The 17,332-nt window shown below is 40.6% G+C and overlaps 1 protein-coding gene across 1 annotated transcript in view; it reads right to left on the minus strand.

Annotated features, from left to right (window-relative positions):
- Positions 1-17,332, minus strand: part of VPS13C (vacuolar protein sorting 13 homolog C) — a 6,956,796-nt gene that overhangs the window by 1,805,699 nt on the left and 5,133,765 nt on the right. The window lies entirely within an intron of this gene.

A 17,332-nucleotide genomic window follows, 5' to 3' on the forward strand; every position in this document is an offset into this window, starting at 1 on the left:
CATACACAATCAATTTAAAATGTGCTCTGCCTAATAAGTGTGTTGTATTATACAAGGAATGTAATTTAATAAAGTCATGAAGGTGTATCAAAGAAAAGAACACATGTATGTTTCTTGTTTTGTGTGCAAGAGGCCAATGATTTGAAAACAGCCCAAGGCAATCTTTATCCACCACTGGCCAGATGCATTTTCTTTGGATGTGGTGTAGGTTTCAATGCTGTTCCAAAGAATGTGAGTTTCAAGGGCAGAGAAGTTTTAATGCCAAGCCTATTTTCATTGTGAGACAGTATTGCTTTGTTTACCAGATGTCTATTAGTGTTTTCTGCATTGTTGTCCTGTAAAATGTAAAAATAAAATCCAAATAATCATTGAAGTAAAGCAGTATACATACATTAGCGTTTATGGTAAATAGGGCAAAATAGCCAGGTAATGGGACACTAGAATGGCTGCAGGGGGACTCTGGTGCCATATTTTGGTTGTCTGTTCTTCAGTTTGCATTTGAAAGTTGATATCCCACAATTCTATTGGAGTGGGTGGGGTTATGTAATCATGTATGCAAATTATATGTTAATCAGCCTACAGATTTGTACCTATTTTTCATAGGCCTTGTCCAGATTTTTGATGTTTCCAGGTTGAGAGGTATGCATATAATACACAGGGTAATCTATAATTATGTACAAAAACGTCAGCCAGACATGCTAGCATAGGTGACAGCATCTAATTTCTTCACAGTGGCTTACAAAGAGTCTCAAATATGGTTTCAAATAAAGTGCATATCAGAAGAAATAAAACATTCACCCATTTTCTACTAGAAAGTAATTTTCACTTGCTTTCTGTTTCTTGTATAGTCATTGTGAAAACAGAAGAATGCAGGGTTATATCTGAGCATTAGTACTTTTGAGCTGTTGCAGAAGCACGACCAAACCTCCAACTTGTTTGCTGTTATCACTTCACGCACTGCTTGGAAAACATGTAGTAGTCACCATTTCTCTAGTGCACACACATCAGAATTGCCTAAATTATTTTCTTAAAGAGCCTGTGTAACAATTTTCCTCAACATATCTTCCATAATTGTTTCCAAACAGAGGAGTGAGCTGCCACAAAACTTTCCTAGTGCTTTACATTACCAGCTTTACTTTCTTGCACTAAGGAATTTCCAAAAGCTTTCTCCTAGTTGTAAGTAATTTGAAACCACAACTCATTAGTTTTACATTAAAGTCAATGTAATCAATTTTTTTACAATTTTGAGAATAGAACTAACTTTGTGATATTTATATATAACTAGCTTTAGCAATTTCTTTCACCAGTATTGTTGGGCAAGCACCTTAGATTCAACAACATTCTTTCCAATAAGAATTATTGTAATGGCTTAGTAAAGTCATTCTTCCCATTTCTGGTACAAAAACTTTCTTCTGGGTGCTAGTAAGCCCAAAGCCTGCTGGACAGGACTAGTGAAAAAAGTTTAAAGATATACAAGTAAGAATATCTGAGATGCCCTGAATTATGGCCAGTCTGGAAAGAAAGGAAGACAGCCAGAAAGAATGTGCATTCTGTTTGAGGTGTTAGCAAAAGCAGCCCAGGACAATGAAAAAAGTGTAAAAATGTAGAAGATGACAAAGCTACACTGAAGAAGAAAGTGCAGAGGCTTCCTACTGAAATGTCCAGACATACAAAAAAGACAAAATCCAGGAGAATAAAATATCAAATGTCGCTTAAAACTCCTGGTGATAGTGAGAGGAAAAGCAACTGTAAATACTGGTAGGAACAGGAGTCCATATTAGAGGCTACCAAGGAGAACATGTGAGACAATGGAGAGACGTTGTAGCCAACCTTTCAGGAGACACAGGCAATGAAGATTGGACAGATGTTTGTGGTAGAAGAAAGGATCTCAGAAGAGAACAGACAGTGTGTGAAGTGACTTAAAGGGGATGGACAAGAATACCCTGAACAAAGACCGTGCTAACTGCCACTACCCTGCAAATGGCAAGTAACCAGAAATCCTGATTTTCCCCCGGCTGTCCATAGGTAAAGGAAAACTTATTATATATAAAAAAAAAAAAAAAAAAAAAAAAAAAAGAGAGAGAGAGAAATTGGAAGACGGCTGGAAAAAGGCAGACATTTCATTTCTCATCATGAATGTAATATAACGCGGCTAAGAGTGAATAAAGTATCCTAAAAGTAATCATACAAAGTTAAAAAAGAAAAAAAAAAAAAAAAAAAACATAAGGAAGGAAACACTTACTCCTTCTGTGTAAAAAGGATGACTCGCAAATGGTGGAATACAGTGCATCTCAGAAGGTGAAAGGAAGAGAATAGCGAAGTGCTGAAATAATATAGACCCTCTCGCTTGATATGGATAGAAGGCAAGCAGACAGGGGTGGCACTATCGTCATCCTTGATGAGGCTGATTATTTAATGCTTATGAATTAATTCATAGCTGAAAGAGAGGTTTTCACACAAACAAATGTTTCTAATTTAACTGAAATTATATATAAAGTTAATAACTGTACTTATGATCTATTTTTAACAGGGGATTTTGTCAGTCGATACATACAATTTTCTAACCGTTTAACAACTTGTTACACCTATATTATACAGCTTACCAAAAATTCAAAAGAATAATACCCACCCCCCACAATGAGACCTACTGTCTCAGAAAGGGGGTGGGTAACTGAACCAATTTCATTATATTTAGGAGATACATTTAAGCCAAGTTTGAGAAAAGTTAAGAGGTATATATGAGACTCAGGTGATTTTTTTATATATATAAGTTTCATGAATGGTATAGATCAAGAAGTGATACTGAATATATTTTGCTAACACTTGATATCAATTCACTATTTACGATCATTCCTCATGATTATGGAATGCAGGCAATTTGGGAGTTTTTAGGTCAAAATACTAACGCTAGCAGACAGGTGGAAATTATTTGTGATTTATTGGAGGTAGTTCTTAATAATGTTTTTATTTTTGAAAAACAGCTTTACCAAGAGATTTCAGGAGTAGCGATGAGGACTTCTGTCGTGAACTCTTATGCCAATGTGGCACTGAACAAATGGGAATCTGAATTCATATTTAATGTAGGGGGGCTTGGTACTCTGAGAAGATTTGTTTTTTTTAACAGATTTGTGGATGACATTTTTCTGCTGTGGGCAGGCAATGATGTGGAGCTTGCCCAGTCTGTAAGGTATTTAGGTATGACTACATCAATTTTAAAATTTAAGTTAAATATATCTAGTGAGAAGATTGCCTTCTTAGATATTGATATTACTAAGAAAGGTACAAATATAAATACTAGGATTTATAAGAAAGAAGTGCAGGCTAATAAATATCTACATTGGAACAATATGTATCCCAATCGCACATTTAGGGGTGTTGTAAAGAGTAAGCTGCTGCTCGTCACCAGATTGAATACAGATCCCAATATTTGTAACCAACAAATGTAGGATATGTTGAATGATTTTAAAGCAAGAGGTTATGAAGAAGCAATGTTAAAGGAATTGAGTGAACAGGTTATCGATGAGAGGCAAGGAACAGCTAAACCATATTTTATACTTAATGAAGCAAGTCAGCAGCAGTGTAATGATAAAAAAGGCAGACAGCAAATACGGTGTTCTGAATTATACTAACAGTGGAATGAATGTCACACATTACTAGCAAATACTCTCAGCGCTACCTGAGGCTAGAGAGCATTGGTGAAAGACCGAGTTTTGCCTTTAGAAATTGTAGAAATTTAAAACATTGCCTTTGTTATAAGGAAATAAACTGTACCGGCAAGGTAAATATCTCTAGCAAGTATGGCAAATATCCATTCCATAATTGCTCTTATTGCAAATTTATTTTAACTAAGAATGAGTTTGTACACCCATTAACAAATAAAAACTATGTATTTAGAGTTTATGCAACTTGCAACATTGCTAATATTATATATTTAGCTACCTGCCAGTCTTATTCTAGCTTTTACATAGGCAAGTCTTCAAGAAGACTGAAAGATCATATAATAGAGCATCAATCTGAGATGAGGCGACAGGTTACTCCCTTGCTAAACATACAATGGAAAGCGGTTCTGAACATTCATTTAAGTTTAGAGTTGTTAAGATATTTCTTAAGACTTTAAGGGGAGGAGATGTTAATGAGTTGGAGGTTTTGGAATATTCTTGGATACTAAATCTGCAAGCAGACTGTACACCAGACATGAACAATGCTATTAGTATTAAACCTATACTGAAAAAAAGACAGATGAATTTAAATTTAATGTTTTTGGAAGATAATTTACCTTTAAAATGTTGCTATTTAATTATTTGCATAATTGACAATGACTAATTGTATGTTCTGACTGGGGGGGGTTGTACCGTATGACGTTTTTTGGATTTGGTATTTAAGTATATTCTGTTGTTGAAAATATGAATACTGATGAAGGGAATATCCTCCTGAAAGCTTAGCTATTTTTTACATCTGTTATTAAACTGTGTGGCATTTCTGAAGCCCAGTGTGTTTTTTGTGATGTAGAGATTATACCATTTTATACTGTTTTACTTAAGTTTACTTTTCTGCGACCTCTGTTCTTCTGACAGAGAACATTCTATCTAGCCCATAAGGAATACAATCTATTAAGAGGTAAACTATGAAAGTTGACAAGTATATTGCCGATAGCTATATGAAGGTGGAATGACTGCAACCATGATGAGGAAAAAGGAAAATTATATTAAAGAATGAATATATCATTATTCCTGGGTTAGACTGTCTGTATAAGGGTTGGGACAGAAAAGGAAACTGGGAGAAAAACTAGAGAGTCCTAGTCTAGACCTTCAGACACATTATAAACACTTCAGTATGAGCAATCTACAACTGCTGGAAGAGGGGAGGGATCCAAGCATAGGCAGAAGCTCAAGAGTATACAGCTCAGTTTGGAGGGTCCACCTGGAGATAGGGGACAACACAGTAGAAAGCCAAGGGACCCAAATGGCAACAGGCAGAAAAATCATAGCTGTTACATAAAACATAGGGGTGTACTCTTACACAGTCAGTAGGCAGCACATCTATGGTGGACTAGTGAGGTTAATGGGAGATACAGTACTGCTATAGGATACACAGCTCAATGTCCATGAATAAAAACAAGTCCTGTACATGGAATACCGTAAGGGCAGTGTGACAACAAAGAGGGAGTGGAGAGAGGGATCACCATAATATTCCACAATGAGATGTAGGCAGGGACAGAAAAGGTTGTACAAAGCTGGTTGGGCAGATGGATAATACAGCATGAAAGAATGTTTGGGAGAAGATGTACAGTGGAGAATATTCAGGAACAAAGAAAGATGAAGGGGCTCCTGTGGTGAATTCTTCAAAGCATGGTAACAAATTACAAGGGAAGTGGGTATACCTCATAAGAGACAACTTTAATGTAAAAAGAGAGCCCAAGAAGGACAGACTGCTCTGGAAGAAAGTGAACAATAGTATGTAGAGACCTAGAAATGTGGATGAAATGGGGGGGGGGGCTGGAGAGAAGAAAACCCAAAAGAAGGAGAACAAACATTCACAGGATACAGAGTAGTGCAAGCATGGACAATAGACAGATTATTAGGAATAGGACAGATAACAGAAAAGAAATGTAACAGTGATATAGGAGATATGCATCCCGAACCATGCAGCAGTAAGTCTGGAAGTAAGACTGGTATGAAGGAAGGGAGGTCGTCTCCGGCAGTGATGGGCAAGTTACAAGCAGAGGGGTAAGAGGACAAACTTCTTCTTTCGGCTGCTCCCGTTAGGGGTCGCCACAGCAGATCAACTGTTTCCATTTCCTCCTGTCCTCTGCATCTTGCTCTGTCACACCAACCACCTGCATATCCTCTCTCACCACATCCATAAACCGTATCTTAGACCTTCCTCTTTTCCTATAGCCTGGCAGCTTCATCCTTAGTATCTTTTTCCCAATATACTCTGCATCCCTCCTCAGCACATGTCCAAACCAACGTAATCTTGTCTCTCTGGCTTTGTCTCCAAACCTTCCAACTTGGGCTGACCCTCTAATATACTTATTCCTAATCCTGTCCATCCTCGTCACACCCAGTGCAAATCTTAACATCTTCAACTCTGCCACATCAAGCTCTGACTCCTGCCTTTTTGTCAATGCCACTGTCTCCAACACGCTGGTCTCACTACCCTCTTATAGACCTTCCCCTTTCACTTTTACTGGTACTCGTCTGTCACAAATTACTCCTGACACTCTTCACCCACTCCATCCTGCCTGTACTCTCTTCTTCACCTCTCTTCCACACTCACCATTACTCTGAACTGTTGATCCCAAGTACTTAAACTCATTCACCTTCGCCACCTCTATTCCCTGCATCCTCACCATTCCCTCTATCCTTCCTCTCATTCACACATATATATTCTGTCTTAGTCCTGCTGACCTTCATTCCTCTTCTCTCTAGAGCATATCTCCACCTCTCCAGGGTCTCCTCCACCTGTTCCCTACTCTCACTACAGATCACAATGTCATTTGCAAACATCATAGTCCACGGGGACTCCTATCTGATCTCGTCTGTCAACCTGTCCATCACCATTGCAAATAAGAAAGGGCTCAGAGCTGATCCTTTATGTAATCCCACCTCCACCTTAAACGCATCCGTCACTCCCACTGCAGACATCACCGCTGTCACACTACCCTTGTACATATCTTGTACTACTCTTACATACTTCTCTGACACTCCCGACTTCCTCATACAATACCACAACTCCTCTCTAGACACCATGTCATATGCTTTCTCTAAATCCACAAAGACACAATGCAACTCCTTCTGACTTTCTCTATACTTCTCCATCAACACTCTCAGAGCAAACATCGCATCTGTAGTGCTCTTTCCTGGCATGAAACCATACTGCTGATCACTAATTATCACCTCCCTTCTTAACCTAGCTTCCACTACTCTTTCCCATAACTTCATGCTGTGACTGATCAGTTTTAATCCCTCTGTAGTTACTACAGCTCTGCACATCACCCTTATTCTTAAAAATCGGTACCAAAACACTTTTTCTCCATTCCTCAGGCATCTTCTCACTTTCCAAGATTTCATTAAACAATCTAGTTAAAAACTCCACTGCCATTTCACCTAAACACCTCCATGCTTCCACAGGTATGTCATCTGGACCAACAGCCTTTCCGTTCTTCATCCTCTTCATAGCTATCCTTACTTCCTCCTTGCTAATCCACTGCACTTCATGATTCACTATCCGCACATCATCCAACCTTCTCTCCCTCTCATTCTCTTCATTCATCAGCCCCTCAAAGTACTTTCCATCTGCTCAACACACACTCCTCGCTTATGAGTACATTTCCCTCATTATCCTTTATCACCCTTACCTGCTGCACATCTTTCCTAGCTCGGTCCCTCTGTCTAGCCAATCGGTACAGGTCCTTTTCTCCCTCCTTAGTGTCCAACCTTTTATACAAATCTTCATACGCCTTATCCTTAGCCTTCGCCACCTCTCTCTTTGCCATGCACCTCATCTCCTTATACTCTTGTCTACTGTCTTCATCTCTTTGACAATCCCACTTCTTCTTCACCAACCTCTTTCTCTGTATACTCTCCTGTACTTCTTCATTCCACCACCAGGTCTCCTTGTCCTCCTTCCGCTTTCCAGATGTCACACCAAGCACCCTTCTAGCCATCTCTCTTACTAGCTCTGCTGTAGTTACCCAGCTATTCGGTAACTCTTCACTGCCACCCAGTGCCTGTCTTAACTCTTCCCTGAACATCACCTCACAATTACCCTTTTCCATGGCCCAGCAGGGTTTAATTCATGGCTGTGACAGAACTGTGGGCTCCTGTGAGATTTTGAGGCATAGTCATTTATTATTGCGTTTTTTCCATAAGCAGCGTTATTGGTACATTTCTGCATACTCTGGTGCCTTAAACTGCAGCAGGTGGTCAACAATGAGAGAATTGTTTCTGCTCCAGTTACACTTCAGTGCTTTTATATTCTGCTTGTCTTTTACCTGCTTAAAGTTGCATTCCGTGGCTGAACCATCCCCCACTAACACATTAAGCTAAAGTTTCCAAAAGAGCTTCAATATTGCCTTTGACTGTATGCCACTCTTGCTAGCCTGTTAATTTTCCCCAGAACTTCAAATCCTTATTGTTGCTGTTGTTTTATAATAAGGCTGTGTCTCTGACTTCCTCTCCTTATGAAAATCTGACTTCCTAAGTCCCTTCTTCCCCTCTTTCATTGCCATTGACTGTTGCATAAGCTATTTATGTACTCTTCCCACCCATTGTTATCCATAGATCCATGATACGGAGTGCTCACCCAGCAAACCAGTATTGTTCTTGAGTAAACCTGCTTTACTACATACTGTCTCCGGTTTATTTTCCTGGAGTTCAGCAAAACCTGTAGTCCTAGCCTGCATTCCAGAAGCATTCTGCTTGTATCCAGTACCATCCAGGCAATGTTAAGTACCTTTAATTGCTAAATTGCACTTCATTTATTTTGACTAAACACTACTGTTTCCTGCTTTTACGTGTGCATTTCACTGATATATATTTTTTTTTGTTAAAAAAAAAATTCTTCTCACTGTTACTGCTGCAAAACTGCCTTAAAATTGCCTTGAGCAAGGAACTTCCAGCTAGTTGTTTAAGTGGTTTGCGGGTCTCTTCTACTGTGTTTTCACATTAGGAGGACTAGGTTTATTCAGCTTGTGAAAGGAGGTATTTGGCTGGGCTGACTTGGGACATACACACAGACTTATAGTATAGTTATTTTATTGGCCAGGGAGATCATTAGTTAGTTTTCTGTGTTTTTTTTTTTTTCTGTGCTGCTATAATTTTTGCATGTTTGTGTAGGTTATTGCCGCACTGTACAGTAGAAAAAAAACAAAGAAAGAATGGCTCATAAAATTGTACCCTGTAAAGCAGCAATATAGACCAAATACCTTGTGCAATAACACTGGAGGCTAAACTTGTGTATAGAAGTGCAAATCAGGTTGTCGAAATCACGCACACAACACACACACTAACATGCTGAGGCTCTTAAAAACAATCTTACTAAACAAGAAAGATTACCTAAATCAAATGTTGTCAAAGCTATGCCTCATCAAGCCCAAAGACACTCAGAAAAATAAACACTTAACACCACGCATACTGTCACTGTCAGTAGAGCCCCAAACACTAAGCCTATAATGCAAGCAAACACAATTCCCAGGACTCTTGTCACAGGAGACTCCATAGTAAGATATACTGCCGCCGCTCTAACCAGGCTGAACAAGGAGAAGATAACTGTCAGTTGCTTATCTGGAGCCAGATTATGCCTAATCATGCATGCAGTCATGTCATTACACCACAGGTACCAGTATGATTCCATTATGGCCCATGAAGGGGTAAATGACCTGAGATGTACCTCCCTAGACTATATGAAAAGAGACATTATGGAGCTTTCAGACTGGGTATTTCAGGCTGGTATGAGCCTAGCATTGAGAGGCATATTACCATGCGCAAGGATGATTCCACAATATGACTAACAACTGGTTGTTTTTCTGATATCATTCTAAGGGTATCCAATATCTGTTAACTTGGGAGGATACTGTGAACAGATCATGTTGCTTTGCCAAGAATGGTCTGCAAGTCTCTCCTTCTAGGGTTCTGAATACTGTCTAAAACTTTATTCACCCCACAGTGCCTTTTTTAGGCTACACCAAACTAAATATCCTACAGACATTGCAAAATTAACTCAAATGAACCTCAAGGTGTTACTGCTCAGTGCCAGGAGCCTAGTTAAAAAACGACATGCCCTCCAAGCCCTTCTGAGAGTCAAGAATACAGACTTGCGTGCAGTTACTGAGGTATGGTTTAAAGAGGCAGTGAGTACCCCAGTAGTGCAAGGTTTCAATGCCTTCCACATTTTTAGACCAATAGCTACACAAACAAGAGCTAAAGGAGAAGGTATCTCAACATACATCAATTATAACCTTACCTCTTGGGTGATGAAACAGGATGACATGCTGGAGTTCCTCCGCATGCAGATCACCATAGACAAAGTCCCATACCACATCCTACCCATCTATAATTCACACTCCATGTCCAAAGAAGCTTGCAATGCATACCTGGACCTACTGGACACACTTACCATCCAATCTAATGCCCTATTCATGGTAGACTTTTTATTACCTCTCCACAGACTGAGAATCCTACACAGCCTCAAGTCTACGGACACAGACATTCATGGACCTCGTAAATACAATCAACCTTGACCAAACTTTGAATATGCCCACTAGATGCTCCATAGACCTCACAGTCAGAGTGTCAAACAGTCACAGCCCTTAAGGCCAAACACAATGCCAGACACACTAGTCATTGGTGACTCCATAGTCAGACACACTGATGTCCCGCTCACCAGACTGAGTAAGGAGAAGGTCACAGTAAGCTGCCTGTCGGGCGCTAGAATCCGCCACATAACGCAAGCACTCAGGTCTCTCAACAGCAAGTACAAATATGACTCAGTCATTGTCCACGCTGGTGTAAACGACCTGAGACGTACCTCCTTGGACTACATGAAAAGAGACATTGAGGAGCTCTCTGACTATGTAGCCCAGGCAGGTATGACCCTGACCTTGAGCAGTATCCTACCTTCACCAAGAGTGATGCCACAATACAGAGATAAGATGATCAGCTTTAACAATTGGCTTAAACACTGGTGTCATTCAAAGGGGATCCAGTATCTGTCTGCCTGGGATGACATGCTGGACAAGCCACGCTGCTTCATGAGGGACGGCTTGCACCTGTCACCCTGGGATTCGGATATTGGCAAAGGCTCTTGCCACCCCATAGTGCCTTTTTAGGCAAGGCTCAAATTCTAAACCTACCACCCTAGAACACAAAAAGGAAAAAACTAAGGGTAATGCTGCTCAATGCCAGAAGTCTCAATCTCAAAATGCACGCACTCGAGGCCCTTCTCAGTATGGAGAACATCGATGTCTGTGCTGTGACAGAAACCTGGTTCAAGGCTCCTGAGAGCACCCCAGCGCTATCAGGTTTTACCTCATATCATGCGTTCCGCCCCAAAATCCGGACAATACCAAGAAAGGAGGGTATCCATATTCATTAAGGACACCCACACCTCAAGACTGGTGGCAACGCGATGCATCGGAGACCATCCAGGTGCAATTAACCATAGGCAAGACTGCTCTGCAAATTGTAGCATGTTACAGGCCACCCTCACAAACTCAGGAACCTCACATGGCCTTCCTGAAAACACTAGAGGGATAAATGTATCACCAAACACCATCATACTAGGTGACTTCAATTACCCTAATATAGACTGGGAACACTACTCAAGCCCAAACACCCTAGCCCAAAAGTTCCTGGAATTCATAAACTCAAATGCCATGGAACAACTAGTCACCATCCCCACAAGAGGAGATAACATACTTGATCTCATCATCACGAACATGGGAGCACAATGTTCAACACCGAAGTATACCCCTCACTGGTGAGATCAGATCACAAACTAATCTCGCTGGAGGTCCTCATCCCACCCCCACCTGAAATAAAAAGACCACAGTAAAGAACTTCTCAAAAGCCGACTTCACACTTCTAAAGACTAGTGTGGTCTCCTTTAAGGCCCCGAGCTGGTGGAAAACAGTACTCAAGCCGCTGAATCACTTACAGGCGCCTTCTACCAGCACCTGCAGGACTGCATGGATAAGGCAATCCCAAACAAAACAAAGACTCTTAGTACCAAAGGCAAGCGTCCAGTCTGGTGGACCCCAGCCATAAACAAACTCTACAATAAAAGGAGGAAGCTACTACAAGATACAGCAAAATCCTTAAAAGGTAAGACACCCTTGATCACTATAAGTAAAAACTAAGAGCTCTCATAAAATCATCCAAAGCAAATTTCGAGAGAAAAATAGCTAAAGACTCAAAAGACAATCATAAGGCCTTCTTTAGCTATGTTAGACACCTAGGAGGAAACTCCCAGATATGCTCAGAACTAGTTCAAAATGATGTGAAGATTACTGATCCTACAGACATTGCCAACATACTGGCTGACAGGTTCAGTGCAAACTTCTCCCCTCCCCAAAAGGAGAGATATCTATACCAAACGATTGCAGCCCCCAAACATCTCCAGCCCAAGTGAGAACTGCTCTCTCCAAAGCAAAAACACAGCATCCATGGGACCTGATGGTGTCCCCGGCTGTGTGCTCCACGAACTCAATGAGGAATTAAACCCACAGCTAGGACAGCTGTTTAATCAAAGTCTTACCTCTGGATACGTACCCAGGGAGTGGCGCACTGCAACTGTGGTCCCACTTCACAAAGGCGGTGCCTCCACCGACCCTGGAAATTACCGCCCATTAGCCTGACAAGCCTTATCTGCAAAGCCATGGAGAGGATCATAATGGACCTCATAAATAAAGACATAGGGAATTTGCAGACTTTGGATCCAACCCAGTTTGGCTTTGTCAAAGGCAGATCATGCCTTTTAAACTTGGTTGACTTCTTGAAACAGTCACCAAAGCCATTGACGAGGAAAGGCAGTCCATACAGCCTACCTCGATCTGGCTAAGGCCTTCGATACAATACCCCACTCGGGTATCATTGAAAAACTCATCAGCTTAAATGTTAACCCATACATCACAAGATGGGTTGCAAACTGGCTGAGTGACAGAACCCACAGGGTCAGAGTTGCTGGCGCCATGTCAGACTCAAAACCTGTCACAAGTGGTGTCCCACAGGGCTCAGTCCTGGGCCCACTCTTGTTTGGCATCTACTTTTCGAAGTACAAGCAAACACAGGAGGGTTATGGCTGACAAAGTTTGCAGATGACTGCAAACTGGGCCATAGTAGAAAACACATCTGACACAGATATCCTTCAGAAGGGTCTCACAGAAACGGATAACTGGTGCCAGAGCCACGGCCTGAAGTTAAATGCCAAGGATGCATAGTCATACCCTTTGGGAAAAACAAGGTTACCCCTAGCTACCAAATAGGTGGCAATCCACTGAGCACAGAAGAAGTTATCAGGGACCTGGGGACCCAGGTTGATAGTAGTCTGTCATTCGACACCCATGTAGCTAAAGTAGTTAGGAAGACTTTCTACATTGCCCACCTTATCATGAAGGGATTCTCATCTAGATCAAGGGAGGTCATAGTCTCCCTTTACTCATCACTCATCAGACCAATGATTGAGTACAATGCCCCATTTGGGATGTATCTGACCCGACACCTGCAGCAGCTGGAGAGGCCACAAAAGTTCCTCACCAAAAGGATAAAGGGTCTCAAAAATCTGTCCTATGCTGCCCGACTGAAAGAACTCCAGCTCTATTCAGTCGCACGCTTGCTCAGAGGTGACCTTTGCCTAACATACAAGGCCATGTCAAACCCAGATTTGATGAATATGCTTCACCTCAAAAATCTAGATCCATCAGAGCCACAAGGGCGGAGACTTAAACCTCGACACGGCTATTAATAGGACGTGCTGGAGGGATAGATTCATTACCCAAAGACTCCCTATGCTGTGGAACAAAATCCCGGTACATGTGAGGCAGAGCACCTCGCTGGCCTTGTTCAAGAGAAATCTTGACCAATGGATGGGAGATCGCAGATATACCCCAGGGATTACCTCAGTGTCACTGCTCGACAGAGGCACAGCAAAATAATGGGTATAGTTCCCCATACTAAAGGGGTGGCGTAAGCCACAAAACGATGGGCTAGGCTTGTAAATGCCCTCGGGCAGATAGCCTAGTATAAACCTATGAACCTATCATACTGGACTTCAAGCTTACAAATATGCACTGCATAACCTCCCCCCAATCTCTCATCTTCCCTGGTAGGCTTGAGAAAGAAAGAAAAGTAGAAGAGAAGTGGTGAAAAGTGACAGACAAAAAGGATGGAAGGTAAGGGGTGTTGATACTGTATGATCTGAAGAAAACCTTCTACACAGTTAGATGGGAGCTATTTAGCAATACTGGAAAAAGAAGCATGGGGATAATTTCATAAGGTGTATGAAGGCAACATGCATACAATACATACAAAAATGCAAAATGGGGAATATCCCAGATGGCAAAAGTGCAAAGTTGGACTAGCCAGATATGCCCTCTCACCCACAAGTCAATTTACTATGGTGACAAAAGAGTGGGCCAGGGACGTGAGGAACGGCTTCAGAGATTTGGAAAGGGAAAAAGTCCTGAAATCAAACTTCTTACTCTACACAGATGACTTCATGCTAGTATCACAGGATGCAGAAGAGGGAAGGATGATAGCACAGCTTTTCAAAGATTTCCTGTAGGTCTCAGGTCTGTGCAGTAACAAGTATAAAACAATGGAAGTAAAGCTAAGGATTGGAGAGCTAAGAGAGGTCAAATGCCCCAATTACATGAGAAAAAAGGTAGGACGATAGTGGAGGAAACTTCAGAAAAGAATTTGAGTGCTCAAAATTAAAATCAAGAACAAAATGGAAAGAGAAGAGCGAAGACATTCACAATCTCAGGTAGAATGACTGTCTTCCACTGATACTAAACTTGTTAAGGAACCTACATATTAATGTACATTACAGAAGGCTGCAAAAAATTCAGGAACCTCGAGACAGAGACAGTGAAAGGGAAAATTATTAAAATGAACATGGTAATAATTAGCAAGAGGAAAGGAAACTAGAGACTACCCCATATCCCCAGCATGGGCATTCGTGTGTATTACATTACCACGGCTGATAATGAAAGGAGAGGAAACATGGTGGATGGAGAAGGCAGCAGGAGAAGAATGAAAGATAAGAATACTAATGATAAACTGGGAAGCAATGAAGAAATTAGAAAATATAAGGAGAGACAGAACGCAAACAAAAAGAGGCATGGGTGGCATGGATGAGAAGCAACATAGGGAAAACACGAGGAGATATGAAGAGTTGTAAGACCAAGAAAGAATCAGGTTTGCGAAGGGTAGCAGTGGGCAAAGACAAAATGTTTACATGTTAGACAAACTGTCGGAAAAATTCATACTACAGGAAACAAGGTGGTATAACTATATGGGAGACAAACACAGGGGAAAGACACTGCTGAAGGAAAAGAGACACCACGGGGGTAGGTAGAAGCAGAAGCAGCAAAGGAGTAAGACATCTATGAAGGACAGATAAGGTGGAAAACCACTTAAGGAAATGTTGAGAGCAAAAGTGATACAAAGGGTCCTCTCACAATGGGAACATATCCAACAATCAAGTAACTAAAAGCAGAAGATACAGGGGATAGGGGATTAGCTGCACAGAGGGATACGCAGATGGTATCTCACATTGATGATGTCTATGGAAGGAGAAAAGTACCTGCTGAAGATGCCTGGAGGAAAACACGGGGATGATTCACATATTCAAGAGCTGTAAGTGGATACTACAACTACATAACACAACTATGAAGATGTGGTAGAATAAATACAAAAAAGAGTGATGCAGCACATGAGAATTCTGCATGGAGGGAATAAGAGAAGCAACCAGTGAATGAGAGGAGAGAGAGACTAAGACAATAAAATGGCTGGCTTCAGACTTAGAGGGTTGATGATAAAACACTGGAAAAAATGTCAAAGAACTGAAGAAATGGAATTACACAAGTGATTCCTGAAAATAAGCAGATGACGACAAACCCAAGTTAAGAGCAAGGGTGAGATGGAGAGAATGCATAAAGAATGGAAAGAGGTAATTCAATATTATAGTATTCAAACAAAGTCCCAGCAAAGAAGCCTGTATGGGGGGGGGGGGTCCAAAGTTCAAAAAAAAAAAAAAAAACTAGTGAAATTGGGTGCACCACATTTGTGGATTACGTGCGAATGTAACATTGTGATTTTGAAAATAAAGTTCTTCAATAAAAAACATTCAACAGCACTTGTGATTGTATCTTTATTTCTAATGCAATTCTTTTAAACTTGGTTTAATAATTACTTCACCTACTTCACTCTTACAAAGTCCAGCATCTACTACTCTCTCTCTTTCCTTTGGGTATGGAAGAGAGGAATTTAATGGCACTGTGTAGCTCTCAGTTATGAACTTAATCAACAATTCTTTGCAAGGGTTGTTCCCTACCCCCTTTTCAATACCTGCACTGAAATGCACTTTTGTTAGACTCATAAGCATTTTCCCCAAATTCTTATTGTGGTTACTAGTAGTAAAAATTGCAAGCTGTCCATATTCTTCACCACATTTAGTATTTGGGGAATTATTAGCTCAAAGAGAATACACATTTAGTTTTATTCACCACTTTACCTTAATGTCTCAAACCTCGCTAGCTATGTTTCCTAAATGAGGGAAAAATCTTTTCACCTTCAAAATGTCACTACCTTCCAAAGAAAACATAGATTACAGTTGTAAAATAAGACACATTTCATTTCAGCATTTAAAACAAGATCATTGCACGTCATTATAATTTCTTAAAATATTCTCAAAACTTCTACAGAAACAAATGTAAACCTAGCACATTCTCTCTTCTCAAATAAAACAAAGTTCTTGCAGTCCAGCTGTGTAATTCCAGCAGTTCTGTCTCTTCTAAACAATGTGCAATTAAAAAAACACAGGCTCAACACTGCTTGGCAGTTTCATGGCCATCTCCAAGATTTTCCATTTTACTTGTCTCTCCCAGCTTGACTTCCGCAGAAACGCTCATACCTTTTTTTCACGGTCTATATTTCTCTTCTAGCATGTGCACCTCTCTTAACAACCCCTCAGACACTCTCTCCATCTCAAACTCTGGTCTCCAAGGCTCCAGCTGTATGGATGTAGTCTCCTTTTACAAGAATGGAGATGTGGCTTCCCCCACTCAGGGCATGTCTGCTGACTCCTCCTCCAACAGTGTCAAATCGCCACAGTGGTCACTGGGGGACACTGCACTACAGCACGTAAACACACAAACACACACATGTATGTGTGTATATGTACTTATAAAAGTAGCAGTCTCTCCTTTACTGGATTGTGATCAGTTCACTGTACGTGAAATACTGCTCATTGAAACATGATTCACTGAACACAAAAAAGGGGACTTGCCCCCCCCCCCCCCCTTAATGGCAGTGATATTAAAGCCTGTTTTAGAAGTTCAATAAGTTGCATTTTGGTGGCCTGTGACTGATGCTGCAAGCATGAATCACAATCAGTTTGGGAGCAGTTACAACAGTATATATATATATATATATATATATATATATATATATATATATATATCTACACACACACACACATTTTATATATATATATATATATATATATATATATATATATATATATATGTGTCTACTTTGATTAACTGAAAACTCATTTCACTGAATTTCAATTTACCCTCAAAAAATTGCTCTAAGCTCAAATCACTGAA

This window comes from Protopterus annectens, chromosome 7.part0, assembly GCF_019279795.1.
Source record: "Protopterus annectens isolate FY-2018-M chromosome 7.part0, PAN1.0, whole genome shotgun sequence".
In the NCBI taxonomy this organism is placed as follows: domain Eukaryota; kingdom Metazoa; phylum Chordata; order Ceratodontiformes; family Protopteridae; genus Protopterus; species Protopterus annectens.